Source organism: Stegodyphus dumicola, chromosome X2 (assembly GCF_044657685.1).
Source record: "Stegodyphus dumicola isolate Sdum_Otavi_A_Nest chromosome X2, ASM4465768v1".
In the NCBI taxonomy this organism is placed as follows: domain Eukaryota; kingdom Metazoa; phylum Arthropoda; class Arachnida; order Araneae; family Eresidae; genus Stegodyphus; species Stegodyphus dumicola.
This window is the reverse complement of record NC_140781.1, coordinates 192623284-192645953: the sequence shown is the minus strand read 5'-3', so window position 1 is coordinate 192645953 and position 22670 is coordinate 192623284. Positions and strand designations below refer to the sequence as shown.

The window sequence follows — 22670 nt, the reverse complement described above, 5'->3', positions numbered from 1 at the left end:
GGTGTTATTAATGGCATGTAGTAATATGTGGTTAAGTGACGGTTGGGGTCTGTACCTGTTGATTATGTACTTTCTGGGGGCTGTGCCTTTATTTCCTCTGCAATGCATTATACAAGCTACAGGAACAATTCACTACTGGTATCACGAACAGCCACGTTGCTGTGGCAGTGCTGCAGTAACCTGGAAACCTAGTACTGACTTTAATTTAGGTCACACAGAGCTGCCACCTACCCTCTTTATTTTCTTTTTACTTTATGTTATGTTAGTTTAATATTTTTTAATACTATTTAATTTTCTTGATTATTTTTTACAGGTTTTTATACGAGTAATGAGAAAAATATAAAACTAAATTCGTATTCTCAAAAGCGAGTCGCTGCCCTCTGTCTTTTCAACAGACTGATATTGATAAACAAAACTGCTACTTTCTAATACCGTAAATCTATAATTAAGTGAACTAGATCACTGAAAGATAGTTCACCATGGATTCTATTCTCAACGATTCAATGGACTGACTGCATGAGTTTATAAAGCTTTTCTAGAACATGCAGTATTTTGAAATTGTAGTAAGTAACCTCTTTAAAGCCGTTTCAGTACGGCTTTTCTGTGCATTTTTTTCCCTGCAGTACAAGACATATTTTCTTATGAAGTCATCGACAGAGATGTCTCGCTTAAGGTCAAATAATATTATAGTGGCCTTAACTTTACATAATAATTTCCCCTTTGTTAACAGAAAATAACTCCAAAAATAAAGTTCGGTAAGTAAAATATGCCTTTCTGTTTTTATTAAGAATTTTTACATTTATTCCTTTACGGGAAAAACACTCTCATCTTCACCTCTTCCCTAAGACGATCAGTATTTCTAAGACTATAAATAAATATGAGCATTAAATATGACCTCTTTAAGACCGTCAGAGTACACAGATGGTCTTTTAGAGTTCACTATATAGGCTCATTTAATTATTTTTTAAAAATCTTTTGCCGAAACAATAACAGTAATCATATACACCCACACATAAAGAGGTCTATCTAAGGCGACCAGCCACACATAAAAATGTTTCTTTGCAGTTGGTCGCCTTAGAAAAAAGATGCTCAATGCCAATATATACTTATGTTCTCGGAAATGCGTTTATCTTTTAGATGTGGTCGTCTTAGGGAGGTTTCTTCAACTAAATAAATCTCTCTAAGGCGACCGGTCACACTTCCAGAATTTTCTTTGCGGGTGGTCGTCTTACAGAGAGGATATTCAATACCAACATATCCTTATGTTTTCAGAAATACTGGTTTCTTTCAGAGGCGGTCATCTTAGGAAGATGGTTTTGCCATGAGTTGATTTTCTGAATACACAAGCATACACATGCACACACACCATCACACACTTATATACGCATATATCAACATTACTGATAGAACAAATAAACCCCAGCATTATTCGTCATCTCTTTAACGCGACCACGTTCATTCACAGTTGTAAAACTATTTTTCTCCGTGTTAACGCTGACGTGAGGAAAACAATTCCCCTCCCACCCCGGTTTCAGAAGAAGAAAATTCCTGAAAAGCAACATGGCCTCGTTCTTGTCAATGTTATAATGGGATGTTTGCGTTATGGTCTTGGTGGATAGCAGGCTGTAGTAATGTAATAAATAATATTTTTACTATGTTTTACTCTTTAGATGATTATAATGAAAAATAAAATACCAGCATTGATTGTGAACAGGAAATAATATGCAAGGAAATGCCAAAAAAGCCATGCACGTGTAATCGAGTCTAATGTTTGAGCGAACTTTGCTGACAGTTGAATAGTTCTGAAATGGAATTTCTCCAGTGATAAACGACTACAAAAATGTTGATTTTCCATATTTACTTTTGTCCTAAAAAGCAGTGAGTTTAAAGAATGAAAAGCGATAATTTCAGACTTGATAATTTGGCTCAGTCTGTTTACAGAAGATGCACAAACATATATTTTGCATTCTATCGAAACTGTATTTTTGAAAACATGTTTTTTATTATAACTTAGAAATATTTTTAAAGCTTATTCATGTAGATGTTTTATCATTTGAATATTATGTACTAACAAATTTGAGCATACCTTTTAAAAATATCTGGCATGATTCAGTTTTCAATTTTTTTGACTAATATGATGTTGTTGAGCAGAAAGAATATTTTTTATGTCTTAAAAATGTGATCATTATATTTCGGAGAACAAAAAGGTAAATTTCTTTTAATGAAGTAAACACTAAAATATTTAATGTGTGTATTAGTTATCGAATGATGTAGGCAGGACATACAGACCAAGGAATCTTTTTTGCATTACTAAAATTGAGTGAAAATTTAGATGTTCACATGGTAGTACTTATATAGTAGCACTATATGAACATCTTATCTATATGAAACATTATTCACATTGTTTTTTTTTTTCTTTTTGGTCCATTTTCTGTACGAGAGTAGAACCACATTGTAACATTAAATATTTTGTGCTATTTTGTTAAAATACATATAATCAAACATTTTTATGCATATTTTAATTTTCATCATTATTAATGTAATGAAGAAAATTGCAATTTTTTTTCATAAATTGCTTTTGAAATAGAAATAGAGTTGTGAATAATTAATATAGTTTATGTAATGTTAAATGTGCTAATCTTGGGAGTATAAGATAGAGATATGAATTATATATTTGAAAAACAAATTAAGTGAAATGGAACCTCATATAGTGGTTATTTTCTTCGATGACCACCTCTGAAAGTGAAACATTTGTCAGGAATATAATCAAATAACAATACTTAAAATCACTGATAGTTTTGTAAGGCTACAAGAAAGTAGTATTATCTGAAATTGTCGAGTTAATTGTTCTAGGAAAGTTTCACTGTATAATCAATTGATTTAGGTGTAGTAATTTTTACGTGGGTATGAATTTTTCAGAAGTAATTGCAAGGCAAGACAGTTAAAACCAAAGCTTCTCAAATCATGAGTCTTGTAAGGGCACTCTTTTAGAATTACTTTTAAATATAGATTAATATCTAGGCTTTATTTTCTTTCATTAATACTGCAGAAATGGTAGCTACAATTTTCTGCACTAAATGTATTTGTTTGTATAGATGTTATTAACGTAAATAAAAGTGTGTAAACAAATGTAACTAACTACATGTACTATATCAGCTTAATTGCAACTTTTTAAGAGTACAAAAGTTGATAATTAAGCTTTTTTACATCGAGAACTACATATTGTATAAGTACCTATTATGCTATAGATTTTATATATATGAAATCTGTGTAAGATTATAAAGCACTAAAAGTGAGATACAGAATAAGATAATATATTATAGGCCATGAGATATTTCCTTAATTCCCGAACTGTGGGTTGATAATCGATATTTGTTGAGTCTTGCAAATGTTTGAAAGTTTGTTTTGTTTCAGTATAATTTATTGTATTTTGGGTTTTATTAAGTTTATTATATTTTTATATTCATGTTTCTTTTATATTCTGAGAAATACAGGTAATATTCAAGGTATTGTTAAGAGGGGGTCGACACAGTTCTTTACTACATTATATTCTAGGATTCTTCCTTTCTTCTATGCAAAACATCTATGTCTATATGTGTCATAATAAGATGCAAGGTGTTGCTATCAGTGGTAAGCGAGTTTTAAGAAGACAGCAAGTATGCTAAATTTGAACTCTTTGTTAAATATCTAATTTGCAGGTCCCTTGTTCTTTTTGCTTGCTGGTTTATTTAATATTTTTACTTGTAATAGTGTTTCTCTTCCTGAAAATTAGGGTTTCCTCTAGTTTTGTTTAAATTGGTTTAGTGCATTGCAGGTAACTTAATTAAGCAGATCCTTTGGAAATACATTTCTTGTCAGATATCATATTGTTAAAGAAGCTGATGTGATTAAATCCCATTGTTTAATTTCCCAATAAATGAACTGAAATAGTGTTATACAATTCTCGTATGTATTTATAATCAAATCAATAATATATATATTATACAAATATTTATATATATATATATATAAGCAAAGTCATGATTCTCAACCATCAAATGATATGTGTATGTGTATATAGTATATATATATGTACATCATTCGATTGTTGTGAATCATGACTTTGATTATTATCTTTCTATTAATTTTATTTTCAAAATTATAGGTATAAAAAAGTTTAAAATTTTGTAAGCAGAATTTATACAAATATTTTGTAATACATTTTTACTAACATGCATAGAGAAGGACAGCGGCCTATAGGCATCTAGATATTCATAAAATTTTATTAAGTTTATTCGCATTTAATTTTATTTAAAATTATTCTACATGCTTTGCAATCCCTCCCCCATTTAGTTCTGTACATTTCATCAGTGCTAATTGTGTACTTCTACTGGTTTATGCTTATAATTACTAGTTTTTATGGAAATTTGATCTACAGTTCTATTTTTGTGTATTGTTTTTTATAGGGATTCTGTGTATGGATACCCGTTCTGTGTACGATTCTATGTATGGATACTCCGCTTATCAGGTTCAATGTTCCGTCTTACTTTCTTTGGAAACATGCACAGACCTCACTCGGAACAGAGAGCTTACTAAAGCTATGTTCAATAAATGTGGGAAGTAGACAAGATACACAGGAAGGGTATACGAAACCCTTTATTTTTCACTCTTTACAATAATTTCCGTACTTCGGAATACAGAGACCAACTACTTGTGGTCTGAACGTAAGAATATAAAAATATTTAACTAAACTCTAACTTAACTTTGGAATAATAAACGTGGAAGATTGGCCGTATATTAACAGAAAGCCGTATGTAGTACAGAGAACTGTTAACACTACAATACGTTTAAAATTATCAAGAGGATTAAACCTCTGGCCTGGAAGGCAACCAGCAACCGAGTAAAACTTCTAAGGCAAGCGGCCTGCTTCGACTAACTCCTTCCTCTCTATCGCTTGGCAAAAAGCCACAACTTAAGTACTTGGCGTTCGCCAGACAGATTTGCATAAATAAGCTAAACTTTTAATTCTGGCCGGAAGTAGAAAATGAGAAGTGATAGTAAAGATTTAAAATAAAAATAAACGTTAGTAAAACTTAAGATCCTTACACGCTATGCTATAATTCTATTCGTTTTGTTAATGGGTTTTTGTCTACTGCTTTGTCCAACGATTTTGCCAAGGGGTACCTTTACTGGTCAGAGGATTTTTGTGTACTGATTTTACAGAGATTTGGCCTACGGGTATCCGTATAGGTCTATGAGTTTTTGTCTACTGGTTTTACAGGGGTTTGACTTATGGATACCTATATAGGTGTACGGGTTTCGTCTATTGGCTTTTATGGGGAATAGACCTACGGAATATCCATTTTTTAATGGATATTTGCTTATGAATACGCATAAAATTATAGGGATTTGGCCTATGGGTACGTGTACAGTTGTATGGGTTTCAGTCTGTGGGTTTTACGGGGACTTGTGCTACGGGTACCGGTTTTTTTCGTGACCCTTAAACCCCATAATATTACGATTATTTTGTGGGACCCCATAAGTATTGCGCAAATCCGACACACGCGTGAGTGAAACCGTCAATTCTTTTCACTTGTACTGTAATATGCTATTACAGTTTTAGGTCATTAACTTTAATTTATAATTTTAAGACATAGAACAATGTAGAAATTTTAAATAAGCAACAGACGAAATGACAGCGTCACGTGCAAAGCAAGTACAATGAACGTTTACAGTATTATAATAAGACTGCTTCGAAACGTTTTCGTTTCTTCTTTGTCTGTATTGTCTTAGCTTTATCTATTTTCAGATACTTTGTGTAAAACTATTTGGTAATTGTAAAATTATTATAAGTTAAAGAAATATCAAAACTGCTAAAATGTTTGGTGACCACCTGCTGCAGGTCCCGTGACTCCCATGGGAGTAGCGACCCACAGTTTAAGAAACCCTGTCTTATAGTATAACAGTAAAACTTCTCTTGCACTTAACCTTTTCTATTTCTGCCCGAATGCTCACTTATCCTTTTGCTCTTCTGCATCGAGACCCCAAAGAAATGACTTACACTTTTCTTTATTCTGTATATCTGCTATACTATTTCTTTCAAATAATGTATGGCAATTACATAAGCTTCTAACGTATTCATTAGATTGATTCTATAAATTCATCTTTTGTAGGTTTTCATAATAACCTTATTTTTAATGAAATAAATCCTTTAAATTTTGTTCGACAAATATTTCAAAACTTTCGCAATAAAATTTTGGATTTTAATAACGAGCCTTACAAATGTTTTTAAATTTATTAAGAATATTTCATATAAATAAGTGCGAGGGGCTTCGACATATGTCATTACTGGGCAATATATATTTGTTTAGCGCATTCATTTCAGCCACAGAAGACTTTAGCCAATTGAAGATTAAGTGAACAAGCATTAATTAAATTCGTCATTTATTTTTTATTTTCTTAATTGTTGCAATAAATTCTTGCTATCTTAGAGGTAATAAGTAAAACTAATTAGAGACAGTTTTATACGTATTCTATAAAAGCTTAAAATAAATTTGAAAACCGCTAAAACAATTTCATTTGACGATCCCAAAAGTAAAAATTCTTCTATAGTTTGGATGTTTCTTTTTACGGAGAGAAAACAAAGCTATCCAAACAAATTGTTAATGACAGAATTTGCATTTCCCTAATCGACTCCTGGAAGAATTGCTGACGCAAAGTTCAATTCAATTGCAAAAATATAAAGAAAATTCCCTGAATAAGGTAAAGGTTAGTTTTCAGGCAGATGCTTGTTTGGGCTTCCTCTTTAAAATACATTCGCCTGTATTTCTTTTGGGCTCTTGAATAAATTATTTATGTCGGGAACATTATTCTTGCGAACCATTTGGATGCCGTTAGCCCTAACAATTAAGATACGGATGAAATTCCATTTTTAAATAATATCGTTAAAATGTAAAAGCAAATATTTGCCGCAAAATTGTGTCACAATTAGAAGAAATGTAATTATTATGGACTTTCTAAGATCTGCAAAGAAATATATATATTTTTTAGGATGTAAATACAGTAAATTCAATAACCGAACATTTTTCTTTTAATGCTCTTTTTTTAATTTATAAGGTATAGAAAGCGAATCATAGAAGCATTATTTAATAATTGTAAAATCAGATTATAGCTACTGAAAGCTTCAGCTGAGTAATACAGTGGTAATCAAACTTCTGGATATTTTTTAAAACATTTTCTATTTTGCCGCTTTACATGTCGACAGAAATTACTTTATTGATAAAAATATTTGTATAGCATTTGAGAAAGAACTCAATTATGTAATATATATGTTGCTAAATTTTACGTTGAATATATATATGCCCAGTAAAAGAAAAAGTATGCTAAATGCAGATAAAGGTAATTGAAATTGCAAGTGCTACGGCTCATCATATGTTTCGTTTTGAGGACCCTACAAATGCTAGGAATTGCATTATATCATATTTTAAATCTGAAAAATGAATTTTGGGGTTTATTCTGTTGAACGAGAAGATTATCGATTAAACTGAAGTACAACTGAAAAGAGGGGTGAATATTTTTGGTATCACGCTTTTTCATAAATAATAAATACATAAAGCAGTCACAGGGTAGTAAAGAGTTAACTGCATATTTTCAAAAACCTAATCAGCCAAGATGTTAGAACCGCCCTTCTAATACCGTCTTACTCCACCTATGACATACGATACAAATTCATTCCGTCATAGCAAACGTTGGCATGTCCTCGGTAAGTGTTCAGAGCCGCCCAACCGGGATAGTGGTTAGTGACTCCGACTACCGTACCGAAGGGCCCGGGTTCGAATCGTGGAGAAGTCATGGATATTACAGGAGTGAGAAACGCTTGCGTCCATTCCTCCGGGGTGCTGTCCATCAAAATGGGAGGCGGAACGAATCAAAGTCGTACTGTCACCTGTATGGTGCTCAAGGCTCTAGCCAACAATAGGCGCAAAATTGCACTCCTTGCCACGATGAATTTCGTAGGCTTGTACTTATGACTTAAGCCCGCTATTGGGAAAAAATAAATTTTGAAACCACATACGGAATAAAAAAAATCAGTGTTATATGAATCACGTAATGAAGCGCTAATTTAAGGTTTAACTTTTCCTTTCTTTGAGATTTAGACTATTCGACTTCTTTCACAGTAAAATGAATTGTTTCTCATAATATAAAGATTAGTCTTAAATCTAAATCTTTCTGATTTATCTTATTTAGCTTGAATGTCCCTTAGTTTCCTTTTGGGATCCGGTTATTTAGAAGTCATGCATTTATATACTAAAATTTAATAACAGTGCAAATGAATTTAAATTATTAGCTGGAAGACCTGAAATTAACACAAATTATGTGTAACTGATTATAAAGGGTGGCCCAGAAGTCACTTTACATTTTGAAAATTAAATAACTTTTTTTCTATTAATATATTTCTTTTTCTCTTTTCAGAATTAAAATATATAATCCCTGGAAATTTTTGGCATGGCTAAGTTTACAACAGAACAACGAGTGAAGATAATTGAATTTTACTTTGAAAATGGACGGTCAATTGTTGCAACGCAAAGATATGCGCCATTTTAATGTTCGACATCCCCCTAGTAGGCCTGCAATAAGGAACTTAGTGACGCGTTTTCAAGGTTCAATTAGTGCAATCTTTAAAACCAGCAGACTTTCAGAAACGAGTAAATTATGCTGTCAGGTTTCAGAGAACTGCAAGAAATGACAATGAGTTTATTCACAAGTTGATCATGGGAGATGAAGCTCATTTCCATTTGAATGGACATGTGAATAAGCAAAAAATAAAAAAGAATTAATTAAATACAGTCATTTAAGAAAAAGTTATTTAATTTTCAAAATGTAAAGTGACTTCTGGGCCACCCTATATTTCAAAGCTTTCTAAATTATCTGTAAATACTATATAATTACAAAATATAAATGTCTTTTCTAACGTGACGTGATAGTCAAACACTGCAAAGAACTTCAATTAAAAGCAGCAGCTTCGGAAGACAACTTATGCTTATGCATACAAAACTAATTGTAAGCACTTTAATTAACCCCAATAGACTATATTCCCTGAAGCATCTGTTAATATAACCCCCATCAAACATTTAAATATCTATCAGTTTTGATATTTAAGTGAACGAAACAAGTAGAGAAGTTCTAGTGCAATTAAATATTACGATTGCATAGTAGGGCCTTAAAATAATTCTCACTATCCTATGTTCAGTTTGTAGCAGATTCCGAAAATCATATAGCTTTTGAGGATATTGGATTTCATGGCTAGAAGATTTTGAAAACTCAAACCCGTTAAGCAACTGAATGCTTACGATGCTAAAAATATCTTTTAATCCTTAGTTAAATAATATCGTAACTATTAAAATCCCCAGAGACCAAACTAAAAGCACATTTCTCGAGATTATCTGCTGAACAAAATTCTGTTTAAATATATAAATGTGTGTGTGTATTAAATGCATAATTAATTTGTTTCAATTCAAATTATGATACATTCTTTTTCAATCTTTTCTAATTCTTCTTCTTTATTCGGTCTCGATATCTTTTGCTTTATATTTAGCCCGAAAAATAAATAATACTCGTCGGAGCATAAATGATTCTAAGCTTGAGTGTGCGCTAATTTTTCCTTTATTATAAATGAGAAGATTGGTGAGAGCATTATTAATTAAACCTAGAAAAAGGAGAAATTTCAGAATACTCCAGTATCAGAAATTCCTATGGGAAGAAGGCTTTGAAGCCCTAAACAGAGCGAAAAGCGGAACAGTTAAAAGCAAGGCAGGAAAAAAAAACCTACATGTTGGATAAATCATGGGGAAGAAAAAGAGAAGCCAACTATGGGGAAAATCGAGATCAAGCAGGAAAAGCCCACTACAAGAGTAAATCCCAAACTAGAATATTCGAAAGACTAAGGGCAAAGGGAAAAACTAACTGTAAAATAAATTTCGGAAGGAAATGTTTTCGTTCACCAATTTTCTCTCTCTGTTTTTCCGAGGTTTACTCTAGATAAGGTATATTTCTCCTTGTCCTGGGAATTCCTGCTGTTGTGTTTACATTGTTTTAATTTCAGTGGGCTTCAGGGCAATTTTGCACAGCTTTTTTCCGAATTTTTGACTTCTCTTAAGTTATTTTATATTTATATAATTTTATAAGTTTCCAGTCATGGAGGTGTTCCGAAATCTCTCTCCGTGATATGACTATGTTCTTTTACAAACATTTTAATTTTGTTTGGTATTAAATACAGCTCGAAAGTAAAGGTTATTTCGTTTGTAGGCTTATGCTGTTATATAATTGCTTTATCGGAATAATTCTATAAATGTATAATTTCTATCAACTCATATAACTTAATAATTACATGTAATTGAAATTTATGTAAATTGAGTTTATAACTTATAAACAGCTGTTTTCGAATCTCAAGTATCGCATATAGAACACTGTATACAATATGAGCTCAGTTTAGCAAAAGAGCTGAAAGTGAATTTTGTTGTACTTTACAAAAAGTAGTTCTCTTCTTCTAAGTTTCGTTATGAACCAAGTTTCTGAGTGGTTACACAGGCAGGCATGAGAAAAGCAATAAAGCCTCAAGTTAAAAGACTGCTCCAGCCGAAGGTTCTAAATTGAAATCTTAAAAGTGCATTAGCAGTATATAGAGTTTAGTGTTAATTGTACATAAACTAAGTCCACATTCCTAACAGATTTGGAAACTCTTATCGCTTTGTCTGAAAATAACAACAAAGTCTTAAGAAAGTTGAAATTTTTGAAACTAATCTTTTTATTAAATCAGAACTGGAACATAAATGCACTACTTGTGCTTTCAAATCAGCCAATCACTTGTAGCGATGTAACATAAAGTAAGAGTAAATTCTAATTTAAAATTAAGTCTAGTAGCCAAGGGTTACACAAATGATTTAATGCGAAGTTAGCTCAAACTTCCTACATTAATAATTCAGATGTCGACAACTAAACCGTGCAATGGTATCTGAGCTAGCTAACATAGTACTGTGGCTTCCAGATGCAGAAACACTCTCTGTTTTAGAATCTAACAACAGAAGCTTAAATACTCAATCTAATTTGCATTCTGGCGAGAAGTGACTATAAAGATCCAAAGAAAAATAATGGTAACTTTGCAAGTATAATAACATTCATCCGAACTACTTAAGGCAAAATCATATTCGTTATTAGGTAGCACTCTAGGTTAGATAAAACCGGATATCTGCAGCAGTTAAATGTATAAATAAATATCTATAACACTATTAATCGAAGATATACATAGCAGAAGACCATATGATTATAATATTCAGTTTAATCATACTAACAGCGAGGGATATTCGTTTGATCATTGACTGTAGCTCATCAGCAATATATAACAGCATAATTAAATTTAAGTAGTACTTTTTAATTACTTATTAGAATCAGTCTTTGAGTTGAGGAGAATAGAAACTCAGCTATTCATACTGTACATCTATATTTCCTATGACTACAAATAATGCTCACAAATTTATCTTGCAATCTAAGAATTCCAATGCATAACCGGTAATTAAAGTATTATAGCGTTGAAAAAGGTAAAAAACTGCAAAAATAAAACCAAATCATCAGCCAAAGGTTTGTGTAATGGATTGGAATCTTTAGCAATCCATGCTGGGTATACCAAACATTTTAGTAACTTTGTTAGAGCAATGAAAATTTTAATTGACGCAATCTTTTAATTAACATAAATCTCTATTCAGAAGATGACTTCATATCCGAACACAGATTTATATCTGAATTCCTTATGTCTGCTTATAATTTAACGAAGTTCGTTTCTTTTCATCAGAAACAAAATCTGATGTGTACACCACATGACTTCCTTGTACGGAATATTAAATTATACGCATTTTTTCTTGCATTTCATTTAAAATTATTGGATTGAATTAAATCTACTTCGCTGACAGCACATAAACCACAATAGAATAAAAGCATTCTTCAAAATTCACTCTATTTGTTTACCATAGCGACACTCTGGCGCTAGGTTCACTTAACAGTATTATATTTTGTTCACATTATAACTCAGAATGCACAAAATTGATATCATTTAGAGAATTATCTAATCGTTGCCACATGTTCTATTCAAATACTATAATAAATCTAAAACGATGTACAAAAGAAATTAAGCAAACAAAACAAAAAGAAAACAGTTTTTCACAGACGATTGAGTATTTCTCATTCAATTAATTCAGTTCTCACTTCGCAACAAGGCAAAAATACATAAAAACTCAAAATATCTGTATTAAAAAATTACGAAGTAAATCTTAAACACTTATTTTCTCGAAAAAATTCCAGAAAGGATTAAGGATGATTTAATTCGCAATAATAAATGAAGGCATTATCTTTGTTGTTGCAAAGCTAAGTTTCTCTAGATTGGCAACAAATCCACTATCCTGCTGTTTTAAATGTAAACAAGCAATGGCTGCCATCACAAAAATTATTAGGCTTAGCGGCACTTAAACAACTTTAAAATTGTTGATAATTCTAAAAATATTGCATACAGATTTACTAAAGGTATAAAACCCTTAACCGGAAGATAAGAACAACATAATTCAATCATTTTTAAAGCAAAAATTACGCAATTTACAAACATGTAAGAGTAGAGAAACTGAGATCACTGAGCCGGGTAACAGAGTTGATATATATATAAATATATTTATATACGTTTGGTGCGGCCGATTGCAACCAAGAGACTTTTATTCTGTCCTTACGTACAGATGTTACGCAAAAACATCGTTACATTGCATTCCATAGCGGTCAAAATGGATATTTTTCTTGAAATATGCTGCCTGAAACTTTTCACGATTACAATACTTCCTTTTTACTTCGTACAAGGAAGTTAAAAAAAAAAGAATGTGACTTTACCTTTAGTGAATGAGACAATGGGAAAAAAGGTCGATCTAAATTAAATGGACTCTGAATCAGTTTTCTTTTCCTCCCCATTTTGTGTAAACCAAGTTCGGCTAAGCGAGACTAAAAGCAAATAAAGTAATCTATTATAAGAAAACATGAAATCATGGCATCTGGAAGGTTGATGTTATAGAATACACTTTGAGTGAAATTACGTAGAATAGAAAAACAGATTTCAGCTAGCCTTTTCAACCACAGAAAAGAAGTAAGGATTTTTCATTCTTCGTGAGGACAAAGGGCTTTTAAAATGTGGGCCCATAAAGTGTGAAGCCTCAGCTTGCGCTCAATGTGTCTTAGAGTAAATACGGCCCTGCTTATAAACTGTTATATTTTTTATCTTAACCTAAAATCTTGAAATATTTTCCATTTTTAGATACACAAGCCTAAAATCTAGAACAGAAAAATATATAAAAGTAACAGTGAATTTATTAAATAATTACATGTTAATTATTAAATAATTACAAGTAAATAATTAAAAGTAATTATTTGAAAACAAGCGTTTGCGTAAAAAAATTCCTACTTAGTTTTCTTTCAATTATTTAAACCTATTTTTCCACCTATGAGACTAGAAAAAAGAGCCTTTATAATCCTAAATGTCTTGAATATATAAATTTTGCGCCTATAATTTTTAACGTGGAAATTTAGTTATCATGGTTACGTATTAAATTGATCTAAAAGTTAGCGTAATCTGATATTTAATGATTATGGTAAAACATTAGACTGATTTAAATCGCATAACAGCTGAGAGAATATCAAGTCCGCAATCGCTGAAAAATAATAACGATGTAAAATATTTACTTCATACATTGTAATACTTTTTTGTTCATTTAATTGCTGTGTTTGCGTGAGCTTCCCGGTTTATCCTCTACTGTTTGCTAAACATCATACTAGTCGAACACGGTATATGAAACTAAAAAATATATCAATATAAAATATATAAATTCATGTAAAAAGTACAATGGTAATGAATTATTTTTTAAATAATTTGCTACATATTTAATAGGATTTTCTTTTCATGGTCTTATTATTATTTTATGTTATTATAAATACTGATTGTCTACTAATGGCTAAAGAAACATAAATCTACAGACTTGCATTTTTATTTGAAATTTATTCTCAGTAGCTGAAAGGGCAGATGAAAAGTACTTTGTGACATTTCTAAGACACATTCTTCCAAAATGTCTTTTATAAGTGCAGTCCTTTTAAAGTAAAGAACATTTTATATAATTATAAGGTATTTCTCCCGCCTTCCTAGCGTACCTTCGTGGCGTAGTGGTTCCGCAAGCTGGGCCGATATTCCAGAAGTCCGTGGTTCGATTCTCAGCGAAGGCGGTTGCTAATTTTTCATCTCTCTGGTTTTCAAAAAATCCTGATGACTTTACAGTTTCGCCCGAACTAAAAGGGTGTTGGATGATGATTCTCTGCACCCAGGATTTGGCGATTGGGTCCCCTAAAAACCTCATTCGCCTTTTAAAACGGGGAGTATATAAGGTATTTCTCCCAGCTTCCTAGCATGCCTTTGTGGTGTAGTGGTTCTGCATATATAATATATAAATTCATGTAAAAAGTTATATATATATAAATATATAAATTCATGTAAAAAGTACAATGGTAATGAATTATTTTTTAAATAATTTGCTACATATTTAATAGGATTTTCTTTTCATGGTCTTATTATTATTTTATGTTATTATAAATACTGATTGTCTACTAATGGCTAAAGAAACATAAATCTACAGACTTGCATTTTTATTTGAAATTTATTCTCAGTAGCTGAAAGGGCAGATGAAAAGTACTTTGTGACATTTCTAAGACACATTCTTCCAAAATGTCTTTTATAAGTGCAGTCCTTTTAAAGTAAAGAACATTTTATATAATTATAAGGTATTTCTCCCGCCTTCCTAGCGTACCTTCGTGGCGTAGTGGTTCCGCAAGCTGGGCCGATATTCCAGAAGTCCGTGGTTCGATTCTCAGCGAAGGCGGTTGCTAATTTTTCATCTCTCTGGTTTTCAAAAAATCCTGATGACTTTACAGTTTCGCCCGAACTAAAAGGGTGTTGGATGATGATTCTCTGCACCCAGGATTTGGCGATTGGGTCCCCTAAAAACCTCATTCGCCTTTTAAAACGGGGAGTATATAAGGTATTTCTCCCAGCTTCCTAGCATGCCTTTGTGGTGTAGTGGTTCTGCACACGCTGGGCCGGTATTCCAGAGCTCCGCGGTTCGATTCCCGGCGAAGGCGATTGCTCATTTTTCCTCTATCTGGCTTTTCCAGTTAACCTAATGTCTCTACAATCTATCTATCCTATTTGAAAGTTTGCATAAAAATTACATGTTAGTTGAAAAGAAATAGAACACATATAGGGAAACATGTTTATCTATAATTTGTAAAGTAATGTATTATGTCTATACCTAAGTATGTTTACTAGGTAATTGTTGCAGTGATTAAGAATTAACTTTTGAATGAATCTGCTTTCGTGTTACTCGTTTATTTTAACAAAAGAAGACACTACTGCTTTTATTTTTGTAATTTTGTCTTTGATCAAAATTACTTTTTTTATGTTTAGCTGTGATTTTAAGAACATTTATTTAGCTTTTAAAGATATAATAAATGCATTGATGCTAAGACAGTTTGAATCAGGAGTTAGCAAAAGAAAAAAAATCAAAAAAGTAAAAAGCACTTGTACACTGACTACCAATAAGTATTTGGACACCTATGCAAATGACGATATCTGCGGTCCTAAGGTACGTCACCGACTCCGCCGGTATATATCGTGTAGGAAACAGCATCGGCTTTAGTTGCATGCAAGATGCCTCGCAGTTCGGAGCTCTCTGATTTCGAGAAAGTTATAATTATCGGGTATCACAAGTGTGGCCTATCCTTAAGGGACGTATCTAGCCATCTGAAGTACCCAAAATCGACAGTGGCCTATGTGATTAAGAAGTGGAAGGTGAGCGGTGATTGTCGGAATGTGCCCCGAGTCGGCAGACCAACGAAACTGGGAGATAGAGACCGACGAGTGCTGTCCAGAGAAATTCGAAAGAACCGCACCCAACCGATGGCCCTCATCCGCGAGGAGTTTCAACAGTCATCCGGGAGTATTATTTCAATGAATACGATCCGTAAGGAAGCACATCTGCTTGGTTTTCATGGTCGTGCTGCTGCCCATAAGCCTTTGATCACAAAGTCCAACCGCGCTGCTCGGTTAATGTGGTGCAAAGCACATCGAAATTAGACCGTAGATAAGTGGAAACGGGTTCTTTGGAGTGACGAATCAAGGTCCCATCCTTTACCGTTCGGATGGCAGGTTCTGGGTCTGGCGTCTACCTGGAGAACGTCTCCTGCCAGAATGCATTGTGCCAACAGTCAAGTTCGGAGGAGGTGGAATTACGGTCTGGGGCTGTTTCTCCTGGTATGGGCTGAGACCCTTGGTCCCCATTCATGGTAACCTCAACTCCGATGCCTACTGCACTATTTTGGATGACAATGTGCTTCCTACGTTGTGGCAGTTTTACGGGTTGGACCCCTGTTACTTTCAGGACGACAATGCCAGTTGTCATGTTTCGACGTTAACCAAGGCTTGGTATGGTGCCAATGAAGTTCATCGAATGGACTGGCCTGCCCAGAGTCTAGACCTGAACCCTATCGAGAACCTCTGAGACGAGTTGCATCGCCGAATTCAGGGGTGTACTACTCGTGTAAAATCGGTGAAGGAACTTCTGTGTCTTCTCCAAGCCGAGTGGAAGAAAATACCACTAGTTGTCATGCAAAGACTTGCGGAAAGTGTGCCCCCGGAGGGTCCACGCTGTAATTACCTCTCGTGGAGGCTCTACCAACTATTGATTTTGAATAAAGTAGATTTTTCTTTTCTATCACAGGTGTCCAAATACTTATTGGTAGTCAGTGTATAGTCAGAATGAGGCAATTTCTTCCTTTTTGCTTTCATCTGACAATGAAGGAAGTAAACAGTTTATAGAACTGTGGTTGTACCTCCAGCTTCTCGGTATAAAAGTGAAATATTGACGTCAGTATTAGGAAGAGATCAAAGTAAGTCAGAATATGAAAATAATGTGGGAAACAATGGAAGGAGAGAAAGAAGTAAATGAGAGAAGTTTTGAAGAAATTTTTCATCAAAATCAGTACTTAGCAACAAGGAAGCTGTCTTAGTAATTGGGAAGTAGAAGCTGAAGCTTATTAGCTAGAAGTTATGTGATAGAGTATTTATGAAATTAGTAATTATGAAGTAACTACTCACTAGTTATTAGTTATGAGCTTTAAACTTAGTAGCATTCTTGTTTAGTACCTATATAGCATCGCGACCAATTAATATTAATGAATAATTTGTTTAACATTGGTAATTCTCTTCATCCTTAGGATTAGTGTTAACAAACTTTCGCAACCTTATAGGACTGACGTTGATTCAGAAAAATATATTGATCAAGTTAAAACCATTTTAATAATGATAAGGAAAAACATTCTTCGGCTAAAACTATCTAAAGTATGTAAAAGATGGAATAAATACATTGTTTTTTCTAATATAGAAACAACGTGTTGTCCAATGTTTATTTCAAATTGAAACACTTAAGCTCATTTTCAGCCCTCAAACGAATAAAACATTATTTTAGAAGCTGCAAACTAAATGAAGTGACTTGCAAATTAAACTAACTAACCTGTCATTGTTATGAGTTGTCAAATAGAACTCACTCGATTAATTATGATGGTATAATATATATATATATATATATGTGTATATATATATATATATATATAATGTTGTATGATCTTAAATTCATTTAGTGCGAAAACAAGTTACTACTACTTGCGCAGTTGCTTACCAGTATGGATTCACTCTTTTAAAATAATTCTACTTTAATTAAACTTAGGAGATAATATAATCAACTAATCAATATTGTTTAGGAAATATATATATATATATATATTTATATATATATATATATATATATATATATATATATTTATATTTATATATATATATATTTATATATATATTTATATATATATTTATATATATATATATATCCTAAAATCAAAGCCAACAGAAACTTTTTAATTATTATTTTTAATTGAAATTTGATATAATGTGTTTGTACTTGTTTAAATGCAAATACATGTATTTGACTGCCATGTCATTATTATTTTTTTAAACTCAGCTTTTTTCGAAATATAGATTTTTTATTTTCACTAAATTATGAAAGAAATATATATGATCTGAGTGCGAATAAACAACGCTCTTTCATAATCAGTTAGTGCATAATTTTTTCCCTAAATATGCATGAAATTAACTGAAAAATACTTGCTTTTCTGTTTTGAGGCCGCACGATGATTGTGGCTTTAGTGTTTCTAAAAGTGTAAATGCGGCACATCTTTTAAGAAGTACTCTTGCGGACTCATGGATATTTGCATCCATTAATAAATATTTTATACTTTTAACTTTCATTTTAATTCTATTCATGAGCAATTTTTTTATTAAATGTATTAATGGCTGAACTATTATGATTCACCAAATTACTGCGAATTCATTTATTAAGTCGTCCCTCTCTCCATTTATTTCCTTTTCCTTTTAACAATAACAAATTCTGAAAATTATATGCATTCCTGACCTTATATAATTATCTTCTGTATAAAGCCTATGCATTATTTACAAAATTTAAGATATTTTTCCCTTTCTACTGTCTATTTTTGCTTCATGAAATAACTCATTTTGTTTATAACTTATTTTGTTTATAACTCATTTTTTGTACTCATTTTGTTTATAATTTTCTATGCATTATTCACAAAATTGAAGATATTTTTCCCTTTCTAGTGTCTACTTTTGCTTCATGAAATAACTCATTTTGTTTATAAGAGGCTATAATGCGTAAATATTGCGTATAAAAATCCATCTTTAGAATGCATAGATTTTCCGTTTAAGTTGCGAAGATTTAACGCAACAAATTTGCCTCGCGCGATAAGAGGTCAAAACATGTCCCAGAGAAAGAGAACACTTTGTTCTCCCCAACCTGATAGATATCATAAAACGCAAATGTCATAGCTATAGAAAGTTCGTGGCATGTTGTCAAACCGCATGATAGCGTTCAACAATCTTATAGCTACAGGTTTCGTTGCCGGTACTGACATCCTGTAAGTAACCCAGGCAGTGTCCGCGTTAGGTATTTAGAGTGGACTGCGAAAACTAATCGAAGAAATCATCTTATTTTTGTTAAACCCAATCAAAATATAACGGTTTTGGGGAGTATCTCGAAGCCAACCAATGTCCTGTGAATCAATATATGTAGCTAAGACATGCGCAGTGTGTGTATGAGGGGTCTTTAAAACCGAAAGCGGAGGTAGCACTTCCCCCATTCGGTCCTGCAGCCCCGGAACATCACCACATTGCCATTCCTTCCCAGCCGGCGAAGATCATAAACTGCACCATCTGGTAAGAGAATTCGTGATTTTTTCCGCTCCGAAGACGTAAAACACAGAGACGTTAATGTAAATCTTGCGTAAACAGTAGAATTTAAGTAACTCTTCTGAGTATACTAGTTAACATTTGTGTTGTCCTATCACGGCGATTACCGGCAAATGTCAGATGAGAAATCTGACAATTTGTAGCAATAGGTACGGAAAACATCCTTTGCGTTATTCCTCTCTTAACAAAAGATTTTTTTGAAACAAACTATCCCGTATAAACGCCTGGATACTATAAAATTCTATTGTAAAGTAATATAAAGTAAAATTATTTTTATTTAACTTAGCTCAATACTCTAATCCATAAAGCCTGGAAAATACTTGATATCATTTCCGTTAACAGCATTCATCTTCGCAAAATTTGATGAATTAAAATAAGTAACATTTAAACTCAGTATTTATTTATATATTAATCTATACTGTTTAAACCTGAGAAAAGTTTAATAATATTTTCATCTTTTCACTTAATTCTTTCTCTTTTCCAAGACTTCAATTTTAGATGCAAATAAGCTTATTGCGATTATTATCATAACATATGGTCTTATTATATACGGTTATAATTTACGTTGCTCAAGATTGATAACTAATGAAAGTAATAAAATATGAAAGAAATTTATTAGTTCTGCAGCCAGCTTTTTAGGGTAAAGAAACGATTTTAATATTTGATCAAAAAATATTTTCTTCTTATACATCTTGAATAAAATGCGCTTTCGAGTATGGGTAATCAAAAGATCTATAAATTCTAAATACCGCAATAAAGTATAAAAATTCTATGTAATTAATCTATTGCAAAACTCAGTATCATTAAATCATTAAAATTATGCAAAATTTTACTACACCTAATATCTTAATTAACTGCGTATTTATACCAGTGAGAAAACGGTGCATTAAACTTTCAACTAAATTGAAATAGATTTAATGCTTATTTAAATTATATCTGCCTTTAAAACATATTTAACAAAGTTGCAAAGTTGTGTTTCTAAAGATTGATATACTTCAAGCCCTCTTCATAACATCATTAGATGATACCTGTTAAAAACTATAGACTTTATATTTGGAAAACTTTATGATAAAAGTCATCTTATTTGGCAAACAGCACCATAAAACTGCGATTTTGAGTTTTTCAGCACGAATCTTTATATTTTGCATAACTTTGCTTGGCAAGGTAATACAGAAACATTTTGAAAATTTAAAAAAGTGTTAAATAGACAGATTACTGACTAGAAAATTGAAGCTTATAAAATGATCTTTTTAGGTAACAAAAAATTGATATCAAATAAAAGGCATAATGATTAATAAATTACATCCTTCTCTTAAGACAACTATATAGTGGCAATTAGTATAAAAATAATGCAACTGTACTTGGAAGATAATAGGGTTTATAAAGAAATTAACTGAAAATCAGCTTTGAAGGACTGCACTTAAGGGATGAACAAGCTCACGTACAGCAAAAATAAAATCAAATCTGGTATGTTAACTACCGTATTGCGAATTTCTGGTATCCCTTTTATCTAACTATCACTAGACCTGGATTTATAAGCATAATTGCATAGGTTAGGTCCTTTACGACAGTGCGTTTAGAAAGGCTAAAGAAAAACATTTATAATGCAATAATGCCTTCATGTGCTTCATCTACGTCTCAGTATGTACGTCGAATCTTAACACAAGTCGATAAATAATTGTATATTAGCTATTTTAAATTTCATTAATTGTAGTATTTAACGAACAGTAGTGTAATAAAGAGCATAACTGATCTTCTTGCTAACCAAAACAATTACCGAAACTTTTATTTTTTTAACTACTATCCATTTTAAATGACAAAACCATTTCAATAAAATCAGAAATATCTATTTAATTGCTCAGATTAAAAGTGGAACTCGAAATATAGTTGCTCGTGAAATTAACACGATTATTGTTACCTAGAAGAAATTTATTATAAAGCTGATTCGTTTTTCATTGTTGACTGAGACTCCTTGAAAGAACGAAAATGCGCAATAAGTCCGAAATAGAATATGAGCGATGCTGCGAAAGACTGAAAATTAATATAATCAATATTTAAAGAAGAATAAACGATTAGTAACATAACCGAAGCTGAACAAAGTTAACTTGAAGAACAGACACTTCGGACTGGTACTATACAATCACGTAGCTAAACTGATAATAAGAGTGAAAATAAAAAAAAATTGTGAAATTATGTAAGTTGAAGTTATTTTTATGTTTCTTCCTTGAGTAAATGGTTGCAAATGAAACTACAAATCTGAAGTTTATAACATGATTAAATTGCAAAATATTGATACTATTCTTCTCATTAATATTATGGTGTTGACAGATTTTCTTGTAAAAATATGTAAGCACATAGCTATCCATTAGGAAACATAAGTAATAAATACAATGCAAGAGATTAGGATTACAGTTTAAAGTTATTTTAGTATGCATTAATTTTGAAATATACAACTTGATAGTTTTATACATTAAATCTCCCAGTGCACGTCATTTTAGGGCATAGCTCTTACATAGTTCACTTACTTCGAACGCCAGACTTAAAAGTTACACTAAAGTTTACATTTACTTTAAAAGGAACGTAATTTGTTTAAGCATATAATAGTCTTCCTTTCCACTAACAAGCATAATCTATAGAAAAAGTAAAAAAGTAGCTGCACTGAGCATCATAATGATTTCTGTGATCTAAAAAGTAATTAAGAATGTAGAAAGGACTGGCATCATTTTTATTTTAAAAACTGCCCTTTTCTAGACTAACATTAAAAACAACGATGATATTTTTATACTTCTTGTTATTTACATCTTAAAAGCAAATTACAATAACACATATGTTAAATTTGCTTTAATATGAAGAAAGGAAAAGTTCCATATTATAACCTGCAGTCTGATTAAATGGAGTATTTTTCTACTTAGATTAGTGTCGGTAATGATAAAACAGTTTAACGTCTGTAATCATCGAGCTTTAATTTATTACTACGATTAGAAAATAAAGGCGCTTTATGTATTTCCACATATTATCATTTTAAATAATTACGTGATGTTTCAGTATCTAACCTATAATTAAAATTGAATTACTTTACAAATGCATAAATGTTTTGCTGTTTCATTAATTTGTAACTTTTTTTGAAATGGCATCACTTTTATATTCCTGTTGCACAAACACAAGAACCTTCACAACACTCCTTATTTTTTAGAAATGTATACTTTTCATTTTTCATCTGTGCAATAAAATTATCATTAGTTTCAAAACTAAA

The 22670-nt window shown here is 31.8% G+C and overlaps 1 protein-coding gene across 1 annotated transcript in view; it reads left to right on the top strand.

Moving 5' to 3' along the window:
- Positions 1-19249: 19249 nt before the first annotated feature.
- Positions 19250-22670, top strand: part of LOC146992998 (xibalbin-1-like) — an 88503-nt gene continuing 85082 nt past the window's right edge. Inside the window, exon 1 of the mRNA XM_085809849.1 lies at positions 19250-19384. The gene's annotated coding sequence lies outside the window, so the exon portion shown is untranslated. The remainder of the gene's footprint in view (positions 19385-22670) is intronic.